We start from the raw sequence: 25,865 nt of genomic DNA, 5'->3' as shown, positions 1-25,865 counted from the left end.
TGAAATACAGGTCGGGCAGTCCTGTGGCGGCTAGCTGGACCACGTCAGTGCCTATCAAAGACTCATATGTGAGCCTTAGAAAGGCAGCACCATGTGACCACCACAGCATGTTCCAGTACGGCATGAACTGTGAAGTCCATGCCGTGCTGGAACAGGGGGTGCATACTGACAGGGGTGCAAACTATATGCCACCCTGCATGCATCCCCCGGCCCAGAGGCAACAGAGGACCCTATAGGGCCCCCTTAGTTTCCTCACCACCACACTTTCCATGGTGGGCTTAACGTCATGAAAATTGTAGCGGTAAGGAAACTCGTAATGTGCTTGGGGGTGCCCCAGCGGCACCACCAGCATATTGCAGGCCTCAGATCCGACGGGTTGGGTCTGGTATTTGTTGGTTGTGCGGTGGGTGAGGCTATTGTGCGGTGGTCGGTGAAGGTACAGCTGCAGTTTCGGCAGGAAAAAGGTCCTTGGGTGTCATTTGGCGATGCCCGGCGGCAAGCAGTGTTGCATCTGGTGTTGAGAGTGTAGAGGGTGTTGTGTCAAAGCAGTGGATGTTCCGAATACCAGGGTCTGTGGCGCTGGGCGTGGTTCGGGTGTCTTCGGCGTGCAGTAGTGCGGCCACGCAGCGGCTGCCATTAAGTAGCGTGAGTCGAAGGACTGGACAGCTGGGACGCAGGAGAAGCAGGTAAGCAGAGTTGGAGAAGGATGGGGCCACGGGGACAAGCAGCGGCAGGGACACAGCGATGAAAAGGCACAAAAGTGACAAAAGGAAAAAGTGAAAAAGTGGGAAAGTGCAGAAAGTGAAAGAAAGTGACAGAATAGTAGAAAAATGCAGAAAGAAAGTGACAAAAAAGTAGAAAATATGGAAGGAGTAAAAAAGAGATGGTGGCAGTCCCAATCAGCGTGCCCCAGCAGCGTGTGTCAGCAGTCACTCACAGGCAGTCTCAGGGTGGGACAGCAAGAGGGGGCCACAACAGCATACCAGGGCCCCAAGATGTCGGCCAAGGTGGGCATCAATGCCATTCAGGGCCGCCACGGGACCCCTTGCAGCAAGAAGAGCTGGCCAGCCGCGGCGAGAAGCGCTGGCCAGCTGTGGTAACCCCACACCCAAGAAGGCGGCTGCGTCCGAGGTCATCACCAGGTGCAGAATCCCAACCCACAGAGCCTCACGGGTGAGGCATGGCTGGCACACCACACCCCAGGACACCCCCGACAGGTAACCTCTCAGCTACGCTGCCCAGGCTTAACACAAGCCCAATCAAGGCAGTGTGCAGCCACAGCAAATCCAGGAGAGAGGTAGGAAAAAATGGAGGGAAGGATGCCCCAGGATGTCTGGAGAAGCAATGGAGTAGCTCCTCGGGCTGGCTCAACAAATGTTTAGTTCTTATTAGAGCTCTCCAGAGAGATATAGTCCAGACACAAGACAGCACCCAGTATAGGTATCACACACACACTCACAAACACATATATTTGTATATATATATATATAGTTGACATACCGTGTGATCAAAAATACATGTACTATACAGAACAATTAACAATGAATGTCATTCACTATATAGGATAGACATAGCAGAAAACCATACATACTGTACGAAAGCAACAATATTTGCAAATAATGGTATCTCAGTCTAGTGCAACCTACTGTGGGCATAACAACCAAATAACATAAATCTGTCACAAAAGGTGATCTGTATAGCATAAAATGAAAAACTACAACTCCCAGAATGCTATGGGGGTATGTAATGTCATGTGATTACTTTAAATACAGATAGAAAAAGTAGTGCCACCTACCGTGAGAAAGGCCGTCAGGCCGAAACGTGTTGGTGTGATAGACTTTGGATCTGTGCCAATAAAAAAAGTCATATATATACATATATATATATATATATATATGAAGCAGAGAACTCTGGGTAGTTTTCACATTTAGGTGGAAAGAAGCTCCTGTATAGAGCACCCTCAACATCAGCAACACTCTAAACTTGCTCACCTCAAATGTCTACTTTTCTATCAAAGTCTTTAAGCATAGGATTAGCACAGTGGCATCCACACCGAGATAGAAAGGGATAAACTCTTTTATGCACAGGACTAGCATAGTGTTATCCAAGCCGAGCTGTAAAATGACAAAAGTCTTTTACCACTCCAGGCACAGTATTACAGCTTTGAATTGGTAAAATACCAACCAAGCCAACCTGAAATGAATAAAAGCAACCCCTGACACGTGTTTTGCTCTAATTAGAGCTCTTCAAATAGGTATAGCTTTGTCCAGACACAAGGGAGCACCCAGTATAAGTCAAAACAAAACCCTTTCAGGCTTAGAGTGACACATAAATTATGCAAAAAAGAAGAAGAGAACTATGGGTAGTTCTCAAATTTAGTTGGAAAGCAGCTCCTTTATTGAGCACCCTCAACACCAGTGACACTCTAAATGTGCTCACCTCAAATGTCAAAGACTTTGATAGAAAAGCAGACGTTTGACACTTTAACCCTTTGCGTGCGTCGGCCGGCCGCCGGCCATCCGACGTCACGGTGGGAGTGTGCGGCGGACGGACAGGGGCCATCCAAACCACGCCCACTCATAAATCACCTGCACCGCGGCCAAATGGTTAAATACAGCATCCAGAGTAAGAACACGTGTAACAGGGGAAGTCCTCGTGGGAGGAAAGGAGGTACTAAGGAGGGACTTAGAAACAAATTAACCAATGAACAAACAACAATTTAAAAAGACACTCAAAGGAGCTAATTAAGTACATAGCCCGAAAATGGGCAGGACGTCAAGCCCATATTCTGAACACAGCATGTCTCGAAGAGACAGCACAAGCGCTGCCTAAGCGAGACCTAGAAATGTTAAAAGGAATACTACACTCAATAATTCATCACAGAACCTATATGCACAGTGTGGGGATTAAATGTTAGGGAAGAGTGGTGAAAGATAAATCAGGGATGATAGAAATGAAGGGGTAATGGATGGGGATAAGGACTGAGGCATGAAGAGTAAGTAGTGTGAGATGAGAAGTACTGCATGAGGTATGAGGAGCAAGAGATGAGTAGTGAAAATGGGAAGTGAGGCTTGAGTGATTAGGAGTGAAGGCTGAGAAATAAAGACTGAAAAGTAAGAATACAAAACCAAGGATGAAGGATGAAGGGTGAGGGGTGATGAGTAAGGGATGATAGTTAAAGAGTGAGAAATTGTGAGCGAGACATTAAGGCATAGGTGTGTAAGGTTATCGAGGGACAAGGGGTAATTCTTAAGGAGTAAAGGAAGAAGAGTAAGAGAGGAGAAATGTAGGACAAGTAGTGAGAGAAGAGAGGTAAAGAATGAGGTGTGAGGGTTGAGAGGTGAGAGTTGAGAGGTGAGAGGTGAGAGGTGAAGGATGATGACTGAGGGTTGAGGCCCAAGCAGTGAAAAATGTGAAGAGGGTGGGACAAGGAATCTGGCTCGAGAAATAAGGAGTAAGGCATAAGCAATGAGGTATGAGGAAGAAAAGAAGAGAAGTGAAGGTCCCAGGATGAAGAAAGAGAAGTGAAAATTATAAATAGGGGTTAGGGACAGGAAGCAAGGAATGAATAGCAATGAGGTCAGACTGATAATTGAGGAATGGGAGATGAAGATTGAGGGATGAGAAATCTGAAGTAAGGCATAAACAATAAAGAGGTGAAAATGAAAAGAATGTGCAGTGAGAGTTGGGGAATGAGAAGATAAAGAGTGAGTTATGAGGTGTGAAAGTAGAAGAGTATGGGATAGGGGTGAAGAACTAGGACTACAAAAAACTAATTAAATGGTGACAAGCGGAGAATGGGAATTAAGGTGGGAGGTTTGATGAATGAGGGGTGATCACTGAGTCATGAGGAAAAGGAAATTGGAGATAGGGATTGTTGGACTTGGCCCATCCTACTTCTAACAGGGATGAGTGATAAGGAATGAGGAATAAGAACGAGGCATGTGGCGTGAGGTATTAGACTGCCCTACAATAGAGAGGCTGGTGAACTTTTTAGGACATCATCCTTTGTCAATTGCACTTATCAGGCAAAGCGAAAAGAAAAGGTGGAATCCAAGAGATACAAAATGAGCAATTAGGGGTAAAAGGTGAGGCAGAATCAAGGAAGCTGGAGGGAAGAAGGATGAGGTTCCAGAGCTCTGAAGCCTTGGATTGTTGTTAAGGACACACTGAATCCCCAAAGGGAACCCTTTTGGAAGAAGATTCAGAAGTTTGAGATCATTTGGAGTATTTTTGACAAAAATTTCCATAACTTGACCGACCTGTCATCGACAGCCAAGCTGGCGACGTCAAACTGTGACTCGCCCTTGTGATCGTAGTGTGCCCTATTACCTTGGCTAGTTCTCCTGCCCTTCCCTAATGGAGAGCAAAATCACGGAGAACCGTTCTTGTCAGGGCCTAGTCATTCCACCCCATCCATGGCATCAAAACGATTCGAGGTGGGAACTGTAAAACCAACAGGCCACATCACATGGTTAACGGGACTCCTTATAGGGTCAATGCGAAGACATGACCTATTTTTTGTAAAATTATCACATTCCCTAAAACAAGATTATTTATAAAAATACCCCAGCCGGAATAACCCATTCATAGACTCTCCTGAGTCGGCGAAGCGGGCCAAATAACCTCTGCACTACCTGTGAGGATCTGAAGTACATAATTATACAATCACTACAATGATCCTTGGGTCCCGACCCAACCATACCACTCTCCATGTGAGCAAAATCTCAGCCATGTAATTGGGGATCTTCCTCTGTTGGATCAGCCAAATTAAACATGTATTAGTCAACTCGTCCTGGCCCTCCTTCTGATTCATTGATTCACATTCCACTCCGGAACTCCAACCAAAACAAGTACATAGGAGCAAGATGCTGTGGTGAGATTGGTTGCCTCTGTATGGATACTGGGGTATTTAGCATAGGTGGCTGAATCCCCGCAGCCCCGATTGTTAAAAGACAATGAGGCATTATTAACTCCTAACGCTTTTGATGTGTGCAAAGTACCTGCAACCTCAGTCCCTTTACCATTGCTAATTACAGCATCTCTAGGTAAAGTGGCTGTGGGGCTGGTGCTACAGTCCTTCACAAGTTTGAGTTGGTAGTTGGAGGTCATAACCTGGGCACCATCCTCTGCTACTGATATTGAACATACATTTTGCTTTTGTTGGGATAAAAAGCAATTGAGACCCCTTTCGATGGCCTCCAACCACACTGTAAATGCGGAAAGTTCTTTATGCAGACAGTCTTTAATTTTTCCAAAACAGGACTCCATGAGGTACACAGCCCAAGGAGGTGTAACCATGGCCCCCGCTATGCCGTATTTATAGAGTCAATAATGTTTGAGTCAGCATATGGGCTAGAATGGACTGAGACCTGTGCTGCTGTTGAGGTCGTTTGGTGGCTCAAGAAGGTCGAGATGTAACTTTCAGGCATGCCCCTTTTGGATTAGGGGCCGAATTTGCCTCCTCATCACTGGCTTTGTTGTTACCCAGCCCCTAATGGTCCACTGTACTATTTGTACCAGTTGGGCCGTATGATAAGGAGATGCCCAAGCTTGAATCATGTCAATGTCCTCTCACTCAGGGCTATTTCTGTGGAAATGATCCCCATAGACCTCTGCAACATTTTATCGATGCTGGTATTCTTAGAGGGAGAAGGTGCTTTCGCCTGAACCTCCTGGGGTTTGCGTTTGCCCATTGTAATTTGCCGTTATCAAAAACTTAAGAACACAAGAGGCAGTATCCACAGAATAGCAACTAGGGTAGAGTTATACCCGAACACGTTAACAGATCCACGCTATACAGCTCTCCAGTGCAATAATAGAGAGCACTCACCTCAGTATCATGATGTCAGAAGGTGGTCCAATCCTCCTCCGGGCTCTGACGGGCATAGGACATGCCCGACTGTGGCCTGCACTGTAGGAGTTTGGGGATTGCTTTAATTTCTAGATAGACCCCTACCCCTGGCCGCAGATGCAGGTGTGCGCCTTCTGGAGTGATGGCAGCTAGGAAATGGAGTCACCAAACAGTGGTGTAAGTCCAAAGAGTAAAATGGGGGAGGGATGGAGGCATTATGGGAATGTGTATTCTTACTGATTCTAGGACAAAAGCTGTAAATTTAATAGTATCTGAAGCGCCATCTCGGCCCCATTTCATCTTTGATGAATGCCACTATTCTTTGGAGGTGCCATCCTGATGTGTGAAAAAAAAATTCTGAGAAAAGAGGGATACTGCTGGACTGTTAATCTTTTAAAATATATGCTGCCCCGTGCGTTAAGGTGCTGTCATTTACTGTAGGCAAGGGTACTGTTTTGTTTAAAGTTGATATAACACAAAAGCTAATTATAATTTTTTTTTTTTAATTAACATTACAGAATGCTTTAAATATGAGAACTCTTGAAATTGATATAAATAACAGTGAGGCAAATAACACTTTTGCTGAAATTAATATGGGAATCACTGAAATTGGATAAGAATAACATTGTGTAGCATAGAATACTGAATGAACTGGATAAGCATGTGAATGAATTGGATACGGTGAATTGTGTATAACATATACTGAAAAGCACGTGACACTGACAGCCAATCACAGTGGTATACTCCGACGTCACTTTTTGGCGCATGGAAAGTACTGTTCCAGTGCGCTCCATTGGGCGAGGCGGCTCCTGTTGAGGCCTCGGCGCTGTGGCTCATGGGTTCATCACACCACGAGCTCCGCTTGCATTTATGAACGGCAGGGAAAGCCTGTAGTGTCCGTACCTCGGTGCGGTTCCTGGAGAAGTGAGGCGGGCCTGGCCAGGATTGCTCCGTATTTGATGCATCTTTGGCCAGTGATCCTGGTGGTGTGCCTTTTACTGCCCCTTTGTCCTATGAGAACTGCACTTCCCACGGCAGCGCAGCACTGCAGCAGGGGTCGCGGCCCTCTCAGGTGTCCACCAGCACCACCCACCTGACATCTAGCCGAGTGCACTGCTACCCCGCAGAGATCTATATTTTTCGTTGACTGAGGCTGCGGTGCGGTGGGACGACGTCTCCGGCCATGAGCCCTGATGCACTAGCGGTGAGAACACCGCCCGGATCTCTACTGGCGCCCTGGCTGAACCAGCATCCGTGCCAGCCCTCCCAATTCAGGCGGGAGACCGCCGAGTTCAAGGCTAGCCTCCCGCCTCCTGATTCCTGAACAGAAAGCCCCGATTCCCCCTGTGATATGCTTTACCATCTCATTAAGCATGGTACGAAGCCCATAGAAGCAAGTATCGCTGCACTGCAGGAGGCACTGGATGTTTATACTTCATTTTATTCCTTCTTTTCATTCGTCACCCCTTACATATTTTTATTTTCTGCCAGATGAATTTCGACCTTTGACCTGTGCTTTAAATCCGGAATACAAGTGACCGTCGTCAGTCTTTAGACAGTCACAGTTTGTGTGACTCAAACTGTCCTCTACCAGTGCCAGTAACCTTCTCTTTCTTATTGCGACAATGGCCAGACAATCACAACTGTCACTCGGAGATATGGCCAAATGAAATACGTGCATTCGCTGCAGTGGGGAAATCTGTAATGACGCCATGTTGGTGCCTGTGCATCATACCTTCCCAATGGCGCGTGTTGTTGATCAGTCCTCAAAGAACATGCAAGCTTTTTATTAGGGTGTGCTGTAGGTTCCACAAGCTCATTCAAAAAAATACAGTACTCACGTAATTTACCAAATTCCAACTCAGTTAAATAATGACGAGCCAGCTGTGAAGCCCGCTTGCAATAACTATGCTAATTAATGAACTCAAGAAGTACACACACTCACCCTTATTGGCTAGTCATGATTGTGATGCCTGTATTCACAGGTACATTATACACTAATCCTTCTGTTATTGGCGCATTCAGGGGCAGATTTATGAAGGCCTTGCGCCGCCGGTGCGTCACTTTTTCCCATGTTAAAAATTACGCACCGGCGGCGCAAGGCCTTCATAAATCTGCCCCTTAGTCTTTATCAATGAGGAGACCCCAATCAGACTGCACCAAAGAATACTTTTTTTTATTTTATACATAAAGGTGTATTCATTGAAAAGAAAACCCTTCTCATCCTGCAGGCCAGTGCACATTTTTGTCACGCTCTCTGCTTGCCATGGCACTTTACCCGTGCAATGGGCAATGCAAATAGGTCTAGCCTAGTGTGTACAAGTGAATGGATTCTGGAAAAGGGAGCTAAGAATGTTATCAGTCAGGGAGCAGAGAGTCTTGAAGAAACACTGATGAGGGTGAATGTTCCAAAAACAAGTGATTAGCTCTCTGCTGCTCAATAGCAACGAGGGCAAGCAGTTATTTCAAAAATTATTACTAGCCCAGCAATTCAGCCCTAGCGATGAGCTGGACAAGTGTAGACCACAACCCCCAAAAATGAGTTCAAAAAGCAGATAATGGTGAGAGGCTGCAAAGTCCTGTAGTGTGCACCTATTCAAATAAGTCAGCCATTTGGAAGCCATTTTTGAGACCCTCTGAAGAAAATAAAAGTAGATGCTTCGGCACCAAAGCTAGTAAAACCTATGTGACACGATGCCTGAGAACTACATTTGTGGTCTTGTAGTGGAATCTTGGTAGCCACTTTGTAATGGTCCGTGGAGTGAAAAATGTTCAATGTGATCCTAATCAGCTGTTGTCCTTATTTTAGTTTGTAAAATTTGTACTGCGGCGCTGTGTTGAGAAAAGTGGTCTTTTTAAACCATACTGCTTAAGTTCGGTAACGATATAAACAACAGACATTGAAACGGGTCACTTCCAGGCAAAACACAAATTGATTTCTGAATAATCAGTGTAAAAGGGTAAAGGTAACCATGTTGTTTCTCCTTGCATTTCACAAGCTTTACTTAATCTTGCATTCCCTATGTCTTTGCTTTTTCCAGGATGATGGTACTTTTTTTTCCCAGGCAGCATATTACTCTTGTCTAGAGCATAATTTGAATTGTGTTGCATCCAGGTGTTTACGGGAAACATCCTTTACATCACGGTGAGTACACCGTGATGCAGCTGCAACGCAGCCATTACAACGCAAGTTGTTACATCGACTTGCGCTGTATGGCGCTATAACCTAAGGAATAGTAAGATTTACTATCCAACACCTTCCCTACTGTACATAGAGTGGTGTTAGAATAGTAAATCTTACTATTCCTAAGTCCAGCGCAAGTTGTTGTAACAAATTGCGTTGTAAAAGCTGCGTTGTAACATTCCGTGATCATTTTGATCGTGTTGTTACATCACCTATTCGGTGTTTATAGCGGGCCACAATTGGGTTGTAGCTGAAGGCAGTATGAGTTTCTCTGCGAGGCAGTATGGTGTTCAGTGGGGGGGAGGATGTGGCACTATGGCCAGAGCTGTTGAATTTGGAACTGTGAACCAGGTTCAGTCTTAATGACCAGTCCCCCAGTCCACTCTGCTGTGGGAACACATTGCTGTGCTAGACTTTTGAAGGCCCCGCTAGACCATAGAAGCCTGGGTGTCTTAGCACCAGCAGGTGGAACCTAGCAGTGGCAAGTGTGGGTTAACCTTGAAGGCCTGTCCACCACAACTCACACTGAAGTTCACCGCCAATCTTGTGGGAAGGCCGAAGCAGCACACCCTAGAGCATGGGTACTCACAAACCTTCTCTCGGGGGCCAAATTTACAGTGTGGTTTGTGGCCGAGGGCCGCACCGGTGGAGGCGGGGTCAGTGGGGGAGGGGGAAGGGGCTAGAAAGAAAAAAACTGTGACCATGAAGTTGAACACAGGCCCCTGCAGCTGACGCGTTCATTCACTGAGCCAACAGACCAGCATACATACACATCTCTCTCTCTCTCTCTCTCTCCCTAACTCTCCCTCCCTCTGTCTCCCTCCTTCTATCTCTCTCTCTCGCTCCCTCCTTCCCTCTCTCTCTGTTTCCCTCTGTCTCTCTGCCTCTGTCTCTCTCTGTCTTACCTCTCTTTCTCTCTGTCTTCCTCCCTCTCTTTCCTTCCCTCTCTCCGTCTCCCTCCATCTGTCTCCCTCTATCTGTATCCCACTGTCCATCTCCCTCTGTCTCCCTCCCTCCGTCTGCCCTCTGTCTGTCTCCCTCCCTCCCTCTGTTTGTCTCCATCCCTCCCTCTGTCTCCCTCCCTCCCTCCCTCCCTGTCTCCCTTCCTCCCCCTGTCTGTCTCCCTCCCTCCCTCTGTCTTTCTCCCTCCCTCTGTCTGTCTCACTCTGTCTTTGTCTACCTCCCTCTGTCTGTCTCCCTCCCTCCCTCTGTCTGTCTCCCTCTGTCTTTCTGTCTCCCTCCCTCTGTCTGTCTGTCTCCCTCCCTCTGTCTGTCTGTCTGTCTGTCTCTGTCTGTCTGTCTCAGTCTCCCTCTGTCTGTCTCCCTCTGTCTCCCTCCCTCTCTCCCTCTGTCTCCCTCCCTCTGTCTGTTTCCCTCCCTCCCTCTGTCTGTCTCCATCCCTCCCTCTGTTTCCCTCCCTCCCTCCCTCTGTTTCCCTCCCTCTGTCTCCCTTCCTCCCTCTGTCTGTCTCCCTCCCTCCGTCTGTCTCCCATCCTCTGTCTGTCTCACTCTGTCTTTCTGTCTACCTCCCTCTGTCTGTCTCCCTCCCTCCCTCTGTCTGTCTCCCTCCCTCTGTCTCCCTCCCTCTTTTTGTCTCCCTCCCTCTGTCTGTCTCCCTCCCTCTGTCTGTCTGTCTGTCTCTGTCTCCCTCCATCTCTCCCTCTGTCTCCCTCCCTCTGTCTATCTCCCTCTGTCTGTCTCCTCTATCCCTCTGCCTCCCTGTCTCCCTCCCTCCCCCTGTCTTCCTCCCTCTGTCTCCCTCACTCTCTCCCTCTGTCTCTCTCCCTCCCTCCTTCCCTCCCTCCCTCCTTCCCTCTGTCTGTCTCCCTCCCTCCGTCTCACTCTGTCTTTCTGTCTACCTCCCTCTGTCTGTCTCCCTCCCTCCCTCTGTCTGTCTCCCTCCCTCTGTCTGTCTCCCTCTTTTTGTCTCCCTCCCTCTGTCTGTCTCCCTCCCTCTGTCTGTCTGTCTCCGTCTCCCTCTGTCTCCCTCCATCTCTCACTCTGTCTCCCTCCCTCTGTCTATCTCCCTCTGTCTGTCTCCCTCTATCCCTCTGCCTCCCTGTCTCCCTCCCTCCCTCTGTCTTCCTCCCTCTGTCTCCCTCACTCTCTCCCTCTGTCTCCCTCCCTCCCTCCCTCCCTGTATCCCTCCCTCCTTCCCTCTGTCTGTCTCCCTCTGTCTATCTGTCTCCCTCCCTCTGTCTGTCTCACTCCCTCTGTCTGTCTCCCTCTCTCCCTCTGTCTGTCTCCCTCTGCCTCCCTCCCTCTGTCTGTCTCCCTCTGTCTGTCTCAATCCCTCCCTCTGTCTCCCTCCCTCCCTCCCTCTGTTTCCCTCCCTCCCTCTGTTTCCCTTCCTCCCTCTGTCTGTCTCCCTCCCTTTGTCTGTCTCCCTCTGTCTGTCTCCCTCTCTCCGTCTGTCTGTCTCCCTCTCTCGCTCTGTCTGTCTGTCTCTCTCAGTCTGTCTCCCTCTCTCCGTCTGTCTGTCTCCCTCTCTCCCTCTGTCTGTCTGTCTCTCTCAGTCTGTCTCCATCCCTTCCTATGTCTGTCTCCCTCTGTCTGTCTCCCTCTCTCCGTCTGTCTGTCTCCCTCTCTCCCTCTGTCTGTCTGTCTCTCTCAGTCTGTCTCCATCCCTTCCTATGTCTGTCTCCCTCTCTCCCTCTGTCTCTCTCTGTCTGTCTCCATCGCTGTCTGTCTCTATCGCTGTCTGTCTCTATCGCTGTCTGTCTCTGCCTCTATCTGTCTCTGGCTGTGCCTGTCTCTGACCCTATCTAGCTCCGTCTGTCCCGGTCCCTATCTGTCTCTGCCTCTATCTGTCTCTATATGTCTTTATCTGTCTCTATCTCTATCTGTCTCACCTCACCCGGCTCTCATTCCCTGCTGCCCTCCCACCTCACCCGGCTCTAACTCCCTGCTGCCCTCTGTCACCTCACCCGGCTCTCACTCCCTGCTGCCCTCCACCTCCCTCACCCGGGCTCTCCCTCCCTGCTCTGCCCTTCACCTCCCTCACCCGGGTCTCACTCCCTGCTCTGCCCTCCAACTCCCTCACCCAGCTCTCACGCCCTGCTCTGCCCTCCACCTCCCTCACCCGGGCTCTCACTCCCTGCTCTGCCCTCCCACCTCACAGGGCTCTCACTCCCTGCTTTGCCCTCCCACCTCACAGGGCTCTCACTCCCTGCTGCCCTCCACCTCCCTCACCCGGGCTCTCACTCCGTGCTGCCCTCCACCTCCCTCATCCAGGCTCTCACTCCCTGCTCCGCCCTCCACCTCCCTCACCCGGGCTCTCACTCCCTGCTCTGCCCTCCACCTCACAGGGCTCTCACTCCCTGCTGCCCTCCACCTCCCTCACCCGGGCTCTCACTCCGTGCTCTGCCCTCCCACCTCACAGGGCTCTCACTCCCTGCTCTGCCCTCCACCTCCCTCACCCGGGCTCTCACTCCCTGCTCTGCCCTCCACCTCCCTCACCCGGGCTCTCACTCCCTGCTGCCCTCCACCTCCCTCACCCGGCTCTCACTCCCTGCTCTGCCCTCCACCTCCCTCACCCGGGCTCTCACTCCCTGCTCTGCCCTCCACCTCCGTCACCCGGCCTGCTCTGCCCTCCACCTCCCTCACCCGGGCTCTCACTCCCTGCTCTGCCTTCCACCTCTCTCACCCGGGCTCTCACTCCCTACTCTGCCCTCTACCTCCCTCACCCGGGCTCTCACTCCCTGCTCTGCCCTCCACCTCCCTCACCCGGGCTCTCACTCCCTGCTCTGCCCTCCACCTCCCTCACCCGGGCTCTCACTCCCTGATCTGCCCTCCACCTCCCTCACCCGGGCTCTCACTCCCTGCTCTGCCCTCCACCTCCCTCACCCGGGCTCTCACTCCCTGCTCTGCCCTCCACCTCCCTCACCCGGGCTCTCACTCCCTGCTGCCCCCCACCTCCCTCACCCGTCTCTCACTCCCTGCTCTGCCCTCCCACCTCACCCAGCTCTCAGTTCCTGCTCTGCCCTCCACCTCCCTCACCCAAGCTCTCACTCCCTGCTGCCCTCCACCTTCCTTACCCGGGCTCTCACTCCCTGCTCTGCCCTCCACCTCCCTCACCCGGCTCTCACTCCCTGCTCTGCCCTCCACCTCCCTCACCAGGCTCTCACTCCCTGCTCTGCCCTCCCACCTCACCTGGCTCTCAGTTCCTGCTCTGCCCTCCACATCCCTCACCCAGGCTCTCACTCCCTGCTGCCCTCCACCTTCCTCACCCGGGCTCTCACTCCCTGCTCTGCCCTCCACCTCCCTCACCCGGCTCTCACTCCCTGCTCTGCCCTCCACCTCCCTCACCCGGCTCTCACTCCCTGCTCTGCCCTCCCGCCTCACCCGGCTCTCAGTTCCTGCTCTGCCCTCCACCTCCCTCACCTGGCTCTCACTCCCTGCTCTGCCCTCCCACCTCACCACGCTCTCAGTTCCTGCTGTCCTCCCCCTCCAACCCCCTCTCCCCTGTGCATCAGCCTGGCTGACACCGCCTCCCGGGCACCCCAGTACTTAACAGGTCTTTAAATGACCATTTGTTTGTTAATGAGGCTTTGTTCACCTCTTAGCGCCCCTGCAGCTCCACTCTTGACTGTGGCTGGAATCGCCCGGGCCCCCACAGAGCAGTGTCTTTGACTCGCACTGTTGCTCCCCGAGGTGTTTGCTGAAGATAAAAAAAACACACACACAGGTGCGATGTCTAAAGCTCCGCGGGCCGCCACTGAAGGCTTGCCGGGCCGCTACTGGCCCGCGGGCCGTACTTTGAGTACCCCTGCCCTAGAGCAACAGTGACTCTGTCACTGAGGTCACAGGACCCTTGAGGCCAGTCTGCATCACCCATTGGTACTTCCATTGGCCTTGTTTTATCAGCATTAGTGCAACTCACCAGGGATCGGCAATGCAGGATTTGCACGCGCACCAAACTACTGGGCATATTTACAAGCCCCTATCGCCACAACAACGTCTTTTTCAGTGATGTTGTGATGACAATAGGAGCCTCACCTTATTTACAAGGCAGCGTTAAGACATTTAAAGTGGCTTAACGCTGCCTTGTAAATAAGGCACACTTTCACGCTGTATTTAGCGTGAACGGGACGGGCAATGGGTGTTGCAGTGGGCGTTCCACCGCAACAACCATTGATTTTGATGCTGCCCCCTATTTACAAGGGTGGCGTAAATAGGAGGCAGTGCCAAAATTAAGACCAGGGAGGACCTGGTCTTAAACAGGCGAAACGAGGAGAGATGCTTTGTTTCTCCTTGTTTTTGCTGTTTCCATGTGTGCTGCCTTGTGCTGCACACACAGAAACAGCGAATTGCCTATGACTGTTTATGTGCAGGAAGTTCCCCTTTCCTGCACATAAACCATCATTTAAAAAAAAATTACATTTTGTAACTTTTATGTGTGCTGGATTAAGCAGCGCACACAGAAGTTATGAAATGGCATTTAAAGATTGTTTATGTGCAGGAAGGCCCCCCTTCCTGCACATGAACAATCTTTCCTTCAACACAGGCACCCTTGCACTATGGTGCGAGGGTGCCTGCTTTGGTGCCAGGATGCAAAAGTTAGAGCCACTGCAACGGGAAATTTAGGCCAGCACCATATTCTACTAAATATGGTTCAGCCCTGCATTTCTAAAATGATGAAGCATGTCGTTAGCCTTCTTGGCTTAACAATATGCTTCGCCACTTTATTGTAAATATTCCCCTACGTTCACAAACTTCATGGTCTCTCTGCTTCATGCACAAGCAATGTGAAATGCCAAACAAATACTAAAAAGTTGCGATGTTTTGCTCTTTCTGCCCGCACCTCGGACTCCACAGTTATACTTTTTCCCCCCGACTTCGACCACTGCATAAACCCAGAACTCAGTGGCGGCTCCTCCCTGGCAGTAGTAGTGGGGCTGTAAAAGAAAAAGTCACTTATCTGCCAGCTGCCTCCTCTTCTCCCTCTTCCTTTTGCGTGAACTGGAAGCAGGAAGCATCCAGGCTCCCCTAAGCCAATCGCAATGCTGCTGTCACCATAACAGCAGCATCAAGATTGGTCAGAGCACCATGGTTTGGCACTCAGACAGGGACTGGGAGCCCGAGCTTGTTCTCCACCCAGGCTGTACAATACAGCCAATGGGGAACATGTAAAGTGAGCATGACTGTTTGGCCGGCCCAAGACGGCCAGCCAAACAATCATGCACACATGGAGAGGGCCAACACTCCCCCTCCGCTCATCCCAGCCCAAGCCCCTCAAAACTGCCTCAGCAGGGAAGAATAAAATGATAATAACATTGCGCTATCATTTTATTTTTCCTTTTTTGCAGTGCTGAAATGCAGTGGGGTGATGCTCCTCCACCAGAGCAGAGGACCCGCCCCTGCCAGAACTTCCATTGGCCTTGGATTTTAAAAGAAGTGGCCATAGGTGGTGGTGCTTTTGGGGAAACACATTTGCTGTGCTGAGTAAGGGCTTTTGAGTCTGTTCATAGTGCATCTTGGATTACGCGGTCAGGTGATCAGCGCACACCTACCCTGAAAAAGAAAAGGACGGAGGCAGATCACAGACATCCTCTTCCTGCCTCTGCAAACAAAAGTTCTGATGCTGATTTGTCCAGTGTATTAGTACATGAAGCAGAAGTTGTAGGATCACCCTGTTCTGTACCTGCATCAGTAAATGAACCGCTTCGGGGTACTAAAGACTCTTCCGCTTCTTTTTCGGAGAAGGAAAAAAACAAGGAAACGCAACAAAGCTCTCATGATGAACACTCAGTGGCAACACCTCCATGGGAAACACAACAGTCACATTTAGAATGTTTCACTCTCACCATTAGACAAAGATGAATCCTCTACTCTGAAAGCGCAGTCACAAGCTGATAATTAGCATATTCTTGTTGAAGACGATGCTGTGCAGCTAAATGCTCCGCTGGCGTCTACTGTATTTAACAAGTTAACAATCTATAGTCCAACGAGAGCAAGTGGGCAGGAGCCCACAGGCATCCCTTGTCATGAGGGGAAAAAATTATACGAGACTGCATACCAAAGCATTAAAGCTGTGAGAAATATACAATCACTCAGAAACATAAAGTGCAAACATGCCAGAGCTCCCTATATTATGCACAATATACCAAATCTCATAGCACTGTGAAACACCCGGAAATATACAAAGCGGGACGCTAACACACCTCGAATGAGCAAAGAGTATGGAGATCCTTCAAATCCCATGCACTTATTAAGGAAATGCACAATAAGTATCATTGTAGTCCATTATCCCAAGCTGACTGTGGGCCAGGATCACATCTAAAGAAAATATACCAACAATGATGCATCATTCCTAGGCTATGTGCCTGGCCGTGGACAAACCTCTCTTCTCAACAGATCCCAGGATTGGGGGAGATACAAGGGAACAAGCAGTGGAGGGAGGTGCCGGAAACAGGGAAAGTGCAACAAAGGGAAAAGCAGTGTCTGGATGGGGGTGATTAGTGGAAGGGGCATGAGGGCGGGTGGGTGGAGACGGAGCTTGTGAAAGCATGAGCTCTTTGTAGAGTGCTGAAAAAGAAAAAAATAGGTCCTAAAGTGCTGGAAAAAGCGGGAGCAGTGGCTGTTTTTTATGCTCTGGTGGGAGGGCTAAACACTAACAGAGACATGCTTGCAAGGGACAAATGGTGACAAAGAATATGAGCCAGACAATCCAGTGAGCAAATTGGAAGCATGTGGGCTGGCTGAGGCCCACATATTCAATACAGCAGTCTCTTTGTGACAGTACATGCACTGTCTAGCCAAGACCTAAAAAAAACCTGGCCTGTGAGTCTCAGTTGCACCAGCGATCCCTGGCCTGCCCAGAGCAGAAATGAATATACTTCACCTGTTGCCGTTACTACACCGGGTGACTGCTGCTCACATCAGAGGAAGGGCCTGTCTTTGCTGGCTCCCGAGACTGATGAGAGGCACATAAGAAATAGCCACCAAATATTAGAAGAGCTGAGGGTTTACTACTCTAGAGTAGTCCTTGAATACTTGGTGAGTGTTTGCCAACCTCGCAGTACTTTTGACAAATGGGGAGAGTAAATATACGGGCATGTTACATACAGGAAAACATTTTAGAACAGCAAAGATGAAGATTTTGAAAACAAAAATCGAGGACATTTTTTTGGCTTCAGAATCTGGAGTCTCCAAATCTGTTGGCATGTATGTAACATGCCCATATATTTACTGTTTAATATTTAATGTTTGTTAAAGCTCCTAATCCGCACTGACAGTCAGTGCGGATTAGAAGCTTAAACAAACATGGACCCGCAACCCTGGACACGTGGGCTTCCGTTTGTCCCTATCTATAACCATTTCATTCTTCGCACGGAGGAAATGTTAACTGTACTCTAGCGATAAAGTACCATAATGCCCTCTCTGCCTGGTGTCTAAATGTTGAAAAAGCTGCCAAGTGGTCCCATGTCATGTGCAACTCCTTCAACCAGTCCTGACTGTTTATGATAATATACATTATGAGCATTGTAGTTTTATTTTTAGTATTAAATTATGGCCTTAGATATCAGAGCATGTCCAGTGCGGATGCCCATAAAGCCAGGACTTAAGAATTCTGCCAACAGGGACTGCTCTTGTGTGAGTCAGATAACATGTTTGCCATGTTCTCTCTGCCTGTCACAGCATTTTCGCTGTGCTCCTGACAGGTACAGAAAAAAAGTATTTACGTTTCTGATATCTGATCCTGCGGCAGCACACTTGCAAGTCCCACACATGACAATAGACCTGATTCAAGCCTCATTAGAAGTCAATGGGAGAAAAATATTCTCCCGATTACTTTTTAAAAAAACTCTGACTTTCCTCTTCTAAAATATTGGCATGTATGTGAGTTCTTTGATTGTATGTAGTCCTCGTCATTTGTTCACCTTATCCTCTGGACTCTTAATGCAGGATTCTGTCTGTGCAGCCACCATGACTGCTGCCTCTGGATAGGGGTTAAATGCTTTACACTACTAACCGAAGGGCTGACAGATATCTGCTGCCTACACTCTCCCTGCAAAGCTGTTTACTAGCCCTCTCTAACCTTGCTATAATTTTCTGGACTTCCGTGCATCAGGTGTTTATTCTTAGGAGGCACACTGGGTGTATGAGCACCTCTCAGACTGCTGCCTGGCACCACTGGAGTGTTGCAGGCCTTCCATCCTCTTACCATTGTCAGTGGAGGCATTGTTTCTAGTAAGTTGCTCCTGAAGAAAGATATCACTGGAGGACCCTTGATGAGTGTACACTACTTTCCACAGTGCACTCTATTAATTATATGCACCAAGCGGGGGTGGTCCTTTGGGTTCCAGGGCTATGGGCCTCCTTGTTATACTAAGAGTGAATAATAGTCTTTTATTCTCTTTGGTATTAAAAGAAAATGCTGTCTAGCAGCAGATTAAGGCAGCTCTGTTAGAGGCAATGTCTGGTGCAGGAGCATAAATGCTTTTAAATAATGTGTATGTATATGTGAGAGTGTGTATATGTGCGCATGTATGTGAGTAAAAAAGTGCCAATGGAGTGAAGTCTGAGTGATAAGTGAGAATGAATGAATGAGTGAGGGAGACAGACGGAGTGTAACTGAATGTTACTGTTTGTGAGACTCGGTGAGTCAGGTTTGAGTGAGTCGGAATGAGTAGGACAGTGAGTCAGTGTGAGAGAGAGAGAGTGATAGTGAATGAGTCAGAGTGAGCAAGAATGATTGTGTCTGAGTGAGTTTGAGTCAGAATGGCTGGAGGACCTTTGTGGTTTGTAGAGGTCTCCTAGCGGCAGGATGAGACAGTCTTTACTGAATGTCCAGTCTGGCAGTTGCGGGCAAGGTTTTGCGCCCATACATCCACAGCAGGTACTTTGTCCTTGAGGTCGACAGCTCTTCTTTGTCCTTTCTCTTTCTTAGGTCCATAAAATCTGAAATTCAGGGCGTAGGGATGCCACCTAAATGCTACATTTAGGGGCATTAAATGTAGTACGGGTAATGGCCATTGGGCCATCTACCTTTGGTTGACTACACCCTCTGTATGACCCCTCCCACTGGGGAATGGGCATACCCCTAAAATGACGATTTCCCTCCATAGCAAGATGGAGGGAACTGAAAAATGTGTTTCACTTCGCCTGCTACACCTTAGGAGAGGTGCTAGCTGAAGGTGGGTACACCCTCTATTCTTACTAGTTTTCCCACTGGTCCTTCCGCCAAGAGTGAGGTCATGACAGGAGAGTTGGCATCCTCCACTAGTTGGCGCTGCCTCGGTAACATTTCAAAGACGGCATGGCCTCTGAAGCTTCCACCCTGAAAGGCTGTTCCTGCCCTGGGGGAGGTGTGAAACACCTCCGCCCGGAGGAGACTTTGTTCCCGGTCTCTAAGAGCGCGGACTCTCACCCCATGAGGTCAGGGACACATCTAGTGGTAATAATCACAAATGGGGCCGATACCAGCTGGATGTTTCTAGATGATACAGTCTTCTATATTGTGAGTGAAGACATCTCACAAAAAGTGAAGGACTGGTCTCACACACCACCTGGTGTCATGCTTCATCATTGCCCTGTCCTCTCCCTCTAAAAACTTGGTTTGGTAGAGGACGTGCATACACCTGATGACCGGGATGCACTTCTAAGCTAAGTGGGGGCCAATATACAAAAAGTGAGTTATAAGGCCATTATAGATGTCAAATAAATTTTAATGTGACTGGCATCTAAATGGTGTTTAAAAAGAGTGGTTGGTGCAGTGGGGATTCTTTTGTACTCCCACCGAATTTGATGTGGTCGACATGTTTCTGCCTATCGGCCCGGTGGGCTCTACGACATTCATCAGGACCTAGAAGAAAAATGTGGTGGGCTTAACTCTTACCAGACTATGGTGAAAGAGTTCCCACTATGTGGAATGAGGAATCACACTCCACTGAAAACGGCCTTATTTTAAAGCCTGTAAGAAAGACAAATATTAAACAACGTAAAATCAAAAAGTAGCATCTATATACAATGTAGAAGCAACTAGCAGTCATCCACATGTTGAGACTAGGAGCCCCATATAGGGGTGAGTGCAGCAGACCCCTTCGGTTGATCTGTAATTAATGGGGAGAAAAAGAAGAAATAGCGCAGCATGATTTATCAGGGGAAGAAAATCCATGTACTTCAGCCCAGAGGTACAATGGTACCTCATGAGGACGCTGGACCACCGCCATCGGTTCAGGCAGCCCAGGCAAACCACGGAAGTGTAGTAATAACCAGGCTGTGACATCAGATCCGGACATCATAACAGATACCTGAGGCCAATTATACTCAATTATAACACTTATTGGCAGCCGCAGGCACTATAAATAGTCGTAGTATTCTCAACTCCTTTACCGCCGAGGAGTGGAAGAGAGCACACATAGGTGGAAACATGGAGGACATACCACGATACAGTAAGGGTGTGAATGCGTGAATGGAGGACTTTTTGGCTCTCGGTGTTGTTGTGTGAACCCAGCGTCCTCATGAGGTACCATTGTACCTCTAGGCTGAAGTACATGGATTTTCTTCCCCTGATAAATCATGCGGCGCTATTTCTTCTTTTTCTGCCCATTAATTACAGCTCAACCGAAGGGGTCTGCTGCACTTACCCTCCTATGGGGCTCCTAGTCTCAGCATTAGGGTAAGCATTGTGGAGATAGTAGTCTCCATATTAATTACTAAGTGCACTTATGACTGACACATTTTGTGCACTTATAGTCACTCACGATACTGGTTGACGCATGTGGATGACTGCAAGTTGCTTCTACATTGTATATAGATGCTACTTTTTGATTGCACGTAGTTTATTATTTGTCTTTCTTACAGGCTTTAGAATAAGGCCGTTTTCAGTGGAGTGTGATTCCTCACCCCACATAGTGGGAACTCTTTCACCACAGTCTGGTAAGAGTTCAGCCCGCCAAATTTTTCTTCTAGGTCCTGATGAATGCCTTAGAGCCCACCGGGGCGATAGGCAGAAACGTCTACCACATCAAATTCGGTGGGGGGACAATAGAATCCCCACTGCACGAGCACTCTTTTTAAACACCATTTAGATGCCAGTCAAATTAAAATTAATTTGACATCTATAATGGTCTTTTAATTCACTTGTTGTATATTGGCCCCCACTTAGCTTAGAAGTGCATCCCTGTCATCAGGTGTATGCACGCCCTCTACCAAACCAAGTTTTTAGAGGGCGAGGACTGGTCAATGATGAAGCATGACACCAGGTGGTGTGTGAGACTAGTCGTTCACTTTTTGTGAGATGTCTTCACTCACATTATAAAACACTGTAGCATCTAGAAACATCCCGCTGGGAGCGGCCCCATTTTTAAATATTAGTTTATGACGGAGGCTGCTGGCTCCTAGTACCCCGTGCCTCTGGTTCCCTTACCCCAGATCTCCTCTGGGTCTTGTGGTTACACACGTCTAGTGGTGGCAGCTGGCTGGAAATGGTCAGTAACCACACTAGTAGTCTGTAGGTTTTCAGGGGGCACCTGATGTTTGGTACCAAACATTTGTGAGTACAGTGAAGCCATCATGGAGCTAGGAAACTTGTAATTATTAGTGTCCTACCCATGCACTTGATATAGCTTTCCTGTACAATTACTGTTTCCAAGAATAGACTTGGATATTGTAGGGGCATATCTGCTCCTGCAGCTTTGTCCACACTTGAGGTATAGCGTACCCTGCCTTAGGGCTGGTAAGGTCTGCTGTAGGGGGTGACTTACCTATACCACAGGCAGTGTCTGTGGATATGGCACACAGAGGTGTGTCCCATGTTGACTCTTCTAGTTTTGCTTGCATCAAGGCATTCAGCCTGCAGTGGTAGTTTGCTTAGCCTTGGTGAGGGGACCCTAAGGTGGCACAATTGGTGCTGCAGCCCCAGTGGTCCCTATTCAGTTTCTATGCTCTTGGTACGAGACATACTCTTTACTAGGGACTTATAACATGGTGTGAAGCTGTGCCAGTTGTGGTACAGTTTAAGGTAAAGATATCCAGCCCTGGGGACCTGGTTGACAGGCACCCAGTACACTTATAGTTGAAATCACATTTCCCTTAGGTTTGGCCCGCCCAACACAAATCAAAATAGAGCAAAAAAAACAGGCAGAATTAAAAAGAAAAAGTCAGAATCCCTCCTTTCCCAACGTTTCCAACTTCCCCAACTAGAAAATGCACTGGAAAATCTTCCCCACCACCTTCCCTTCATAGTCACAACGAGCATCAACGTAAATAGCTGAGCATCAGAGGTAGTGGACTTCCCATATTTAAGGCCTAGCAGACCAAAAGGAGTTCTATAAATGTAAAACAGAATTTTCTACTTAGAAAAATTTAAATAAAAGTACCCACCCCTGTTCATGGTCAGCGAGCTTACAAGTGTGTTTCCTGCATGCCTCATTTGCTATGGTGGTGTGTAAGGTGGCTGAGGTTTCGGGCCTTCAATGGCAGTGAAGACGAATGTCTTGACAGAGGTGCTTCATTCGGGAGTCACCTCATCTGAACCCTTCTTTTTAATGAAGCCCTTACTGATGTCCTACTTGGGGCCTGGTCCAAGCCCTCTACAGGGCCTGCTGTGCATAATACAATTACCTGCCACTGTTGTTTTGCTCCTGGAGACCCCAGTTTCCTTACCCAGCTCCCCACCCTGTAAAACTTTGAGGCCCATGCCTCCAAATCTGGAGTTAATCCTGATGTGTTCCATACCACTCCACCGGATAGGGGATACAAGAGGTTGGATATCTTTGGGTAGACGGGTTGTATGAAGGAACCCCTCATGCATTTAGCACACATGCCTTTACAATGCAGTCACTACCCAACTGTGAGGTTACCACATGTTACCTTACAGCGCAAATCATTACAACGACTTGATTTAGGTGGCCCTGGACTTTTGAATAGTATAAATTACTATTCCAACTCCAGTCTAGGCATCAGTAGGGAAGGTGTTGGACTTAAAAATCCAAAACCAGTCCAACAACGCTTCCCCTACAGCAAGTCATTGTATCAATTTGTGGGTTAAAGTAACATGCGTTAACATCACAGTCGAGGTGGTGACTGCGTTGCATATGCTGGTCTTTGTTGAGACTGTGGGTAAAGGATATTTCTGGAAGAGGGAGTCCTCTTCTGCCAGCCTTGCACTGTGGTTGGGAGGAACACTCCATGCATCTTGGGCCAATACTCCCATATGATCTGGGACTCGGAGGAGGCCTGGGCCATACTTTCCAAAGCCATTGCTGAGGGGAAAGATGCAGCAAAATTCAACATACAATGTGTACTGAACATGGCAGACTTGCTGGGTAGAGTAATTTCATTGTTGGAAGTTCTTCGACGCCATGCCTGGCTGAGAACCACCTGCTTTTCAGGGGATGCCAGAGCCTCACTACTGGACATGCCCTTTGAGGGCTCTCCTCTTTTTGGAAGAAAGCAGGCTTAGTGCAGGAGCACTTTAAGGATAGCAGATCTATGGCCAGCTCCTTGAGCCTCTCCATGGCCCCTTGTCAACCTTCTGCCACAGAAGTGGTTTTTAACAGCATTCATACCTTCCAAGCCTTTTCCTAGCCTTGGACATGGGTCCCACAGACCATGTGGGAGAGGTAGCCAAAGGGCAGGCTAGTACACAGCCCCCAGCAACTGCAGCCTCTAAACCCCTTTAGTTTGCCTTAAGGCATCCAGTGGGGGGGCAGGATAGGCCATCACCTGCAGCACCAGAGTTTGGAAACATCCGACCATTGTGTTTTACAGATTGTAAAAAGGGGTTACTCCATCCCCTTTATGACAACACCTACACCCATGTCACGCACTTACAACCAGCTGTTTGAGGACCACCTCTCCTTTTTCCATCTGGAAGTGTTGGCTTTCTTGACCAAGGGAGCAATCAAGAGGGTGCCGGCATCAGAAGTAGGTCATGGTTTCTATATTGCTACTTTCTGATGCCCAAAAAGGACAGAGGCCTCCGAGGCCTCCATACTGTCCTAGACCTGCATCTTCATAGTTTATTTATGAAAAAGGAGAAATTCAAAATTCGAAATTCAGCCGTCATCAACCAGGCTAGCTTGAATCCAGTGGCAAAGTGAGCAAGGGACCCACGTCCGGGCATACCCTGCCAACTTATGGCGAACAAAGCAAAACCAAAGGGGATGATGGACGGAGTGTTGAACATTGCAAGCACTCACCCCCTGTCAACTGATTTGGGTGCAATCCATCATCATTCTTTAGCTCACTCCGCCACCCCAGTTCAGATATGGCCATATGAAAATCAGCCTGACCCTCTGCCTCATGGGAAAAGTCCAGCCGGAACTGCCAAGCCATGTCTTCCCTGAACCGGAAACAAGCATTTTGGGAGCGGTTTCTGGCTAATCAGCCGTCATCAGCCAGGCTAGCTTGAATCCAGTGGCAAAGTGAGCAAGGGACCCACGTCTGGGCATACCCTGCCAACTTAGGGCAAACAAAGCAAAACCAAAGGGGATGATGGACGTAGTGCTGAACATTGCAAGCACTCACCCCCAGTCAACTGATCTGGGTTTAAACCATCATCATTCTTTAGCTAACTCCGCCACCCCAGTTCAGACATGGCCATATGCAAATCAGTCTGACCCTGTGCCCCATGGGAACAGTCAGTCGGTCGGCAGTTCGGTCTGGACTGTTCCCATGGGGCACAGGGTCAAGACTGATTTGCATATGGCTGGGTTCAAACTGGGGTGGCGTAGTGGGAAAAAGAACGACGGATTTAACCCAGATCTTTTGACTGAAGGAGAATGTTTGCATTGTCAGCATTCTGTCCATCATTTTATTGCTGTAACACTTTTTGCCCTAAGTGAGATGGGTATGCCCAGACGTGGGTCCCTTGCTCACTGCTCACTGGATTCAAGCTAGCCTGCCTGAAGAAGTGTGACATAACCTGAAACCGGTCCCAGGATGCTTCTTTCCGGTCCAGGGAGGACCTAGCCTGGCAGTTTGGTCTGGACTGTTCCCATGGGGCACAGGGCCAAGACTGATTTGCATATGGCTGGGTCCAAACATGGGTGGTGTAGTGGGCAAAAGAACGATGGATTTTACCCAGATCTTTTGACTGGGGGAGAATGTTTGCATTGTCAGCATTCTGAACATCATTTGTTTGCTGTAACACTTTTCACTCTAAGTGAGATGGGTGTGCCCAGACGTGGGTCTCTTGCTCACTGCGCCACTGGATTCAAGCTAGCCTGGCTAAAGAAAGGTGACATACCCTGAAACCGGTCCCAGGATGCTTGTTTCCGGTCCAGGGAGTACCTGGCCTGGCAGTTCAGTCTGGACTGTTCCCATGGGGCACAGGGTCAAGACTGATTTGCATAAGGCTGGGTCCAAACTGGGGTGGCGTAGTGGGCAAAAGAACGATGGATTTAAACCAGATCTTTTGACTGGAGGAGAATGTCAGCATTCGGTCTATCATTTATTCACTGTAACAAAGCATCTAGACCAGCAAAAATGGAATCCAGCACACAGCAAAAATACAGGAGGCAGAGGCAAAAATACAGGGGAAAACCCTGTCAAGGATGCCAGGTCTAAGATTTTTTCCATTTATTAACTATAAAGACTGCTTTTCTAATGCCTGTTACAAATCGGCCAGAAGGGTCAACGAATTGCAGGCACTCTCTGTACACCCTCCCTACAACATCTTCTATCCGGACAATCTGGTACCCTGTACACATGACTCCATTTTAAACAAGAGTTTGTCTTGCAGCAAAATGAGGATTTAATCATGTTTCAAATGTATTTCAAGACATGCCATAATAATTACAATGTATGCCACATTCAGTTCAGAGCTTCTCTTATTCACTTAAATGTTGACCATATTCATTTTAAGGCATAACAAAT

The sequence above is a fragment of the Lissotriton helveticus genome, chromosome 4_1, assembly GCF_964261635.1.
Source record: "Lissotriton helveticus chromosome 4_1, aLisHel1.1, whole genome shotgun sequence".
NCBI classification, from domain to species: Eukaryota; Metazoa; Chordata; class Amphibia; order Caudata; family Salamandridae; genus Lissotriton; species Lissotriton helveticus.
This window is presented reverse-complemented; position numbering follows the sequence as displayed.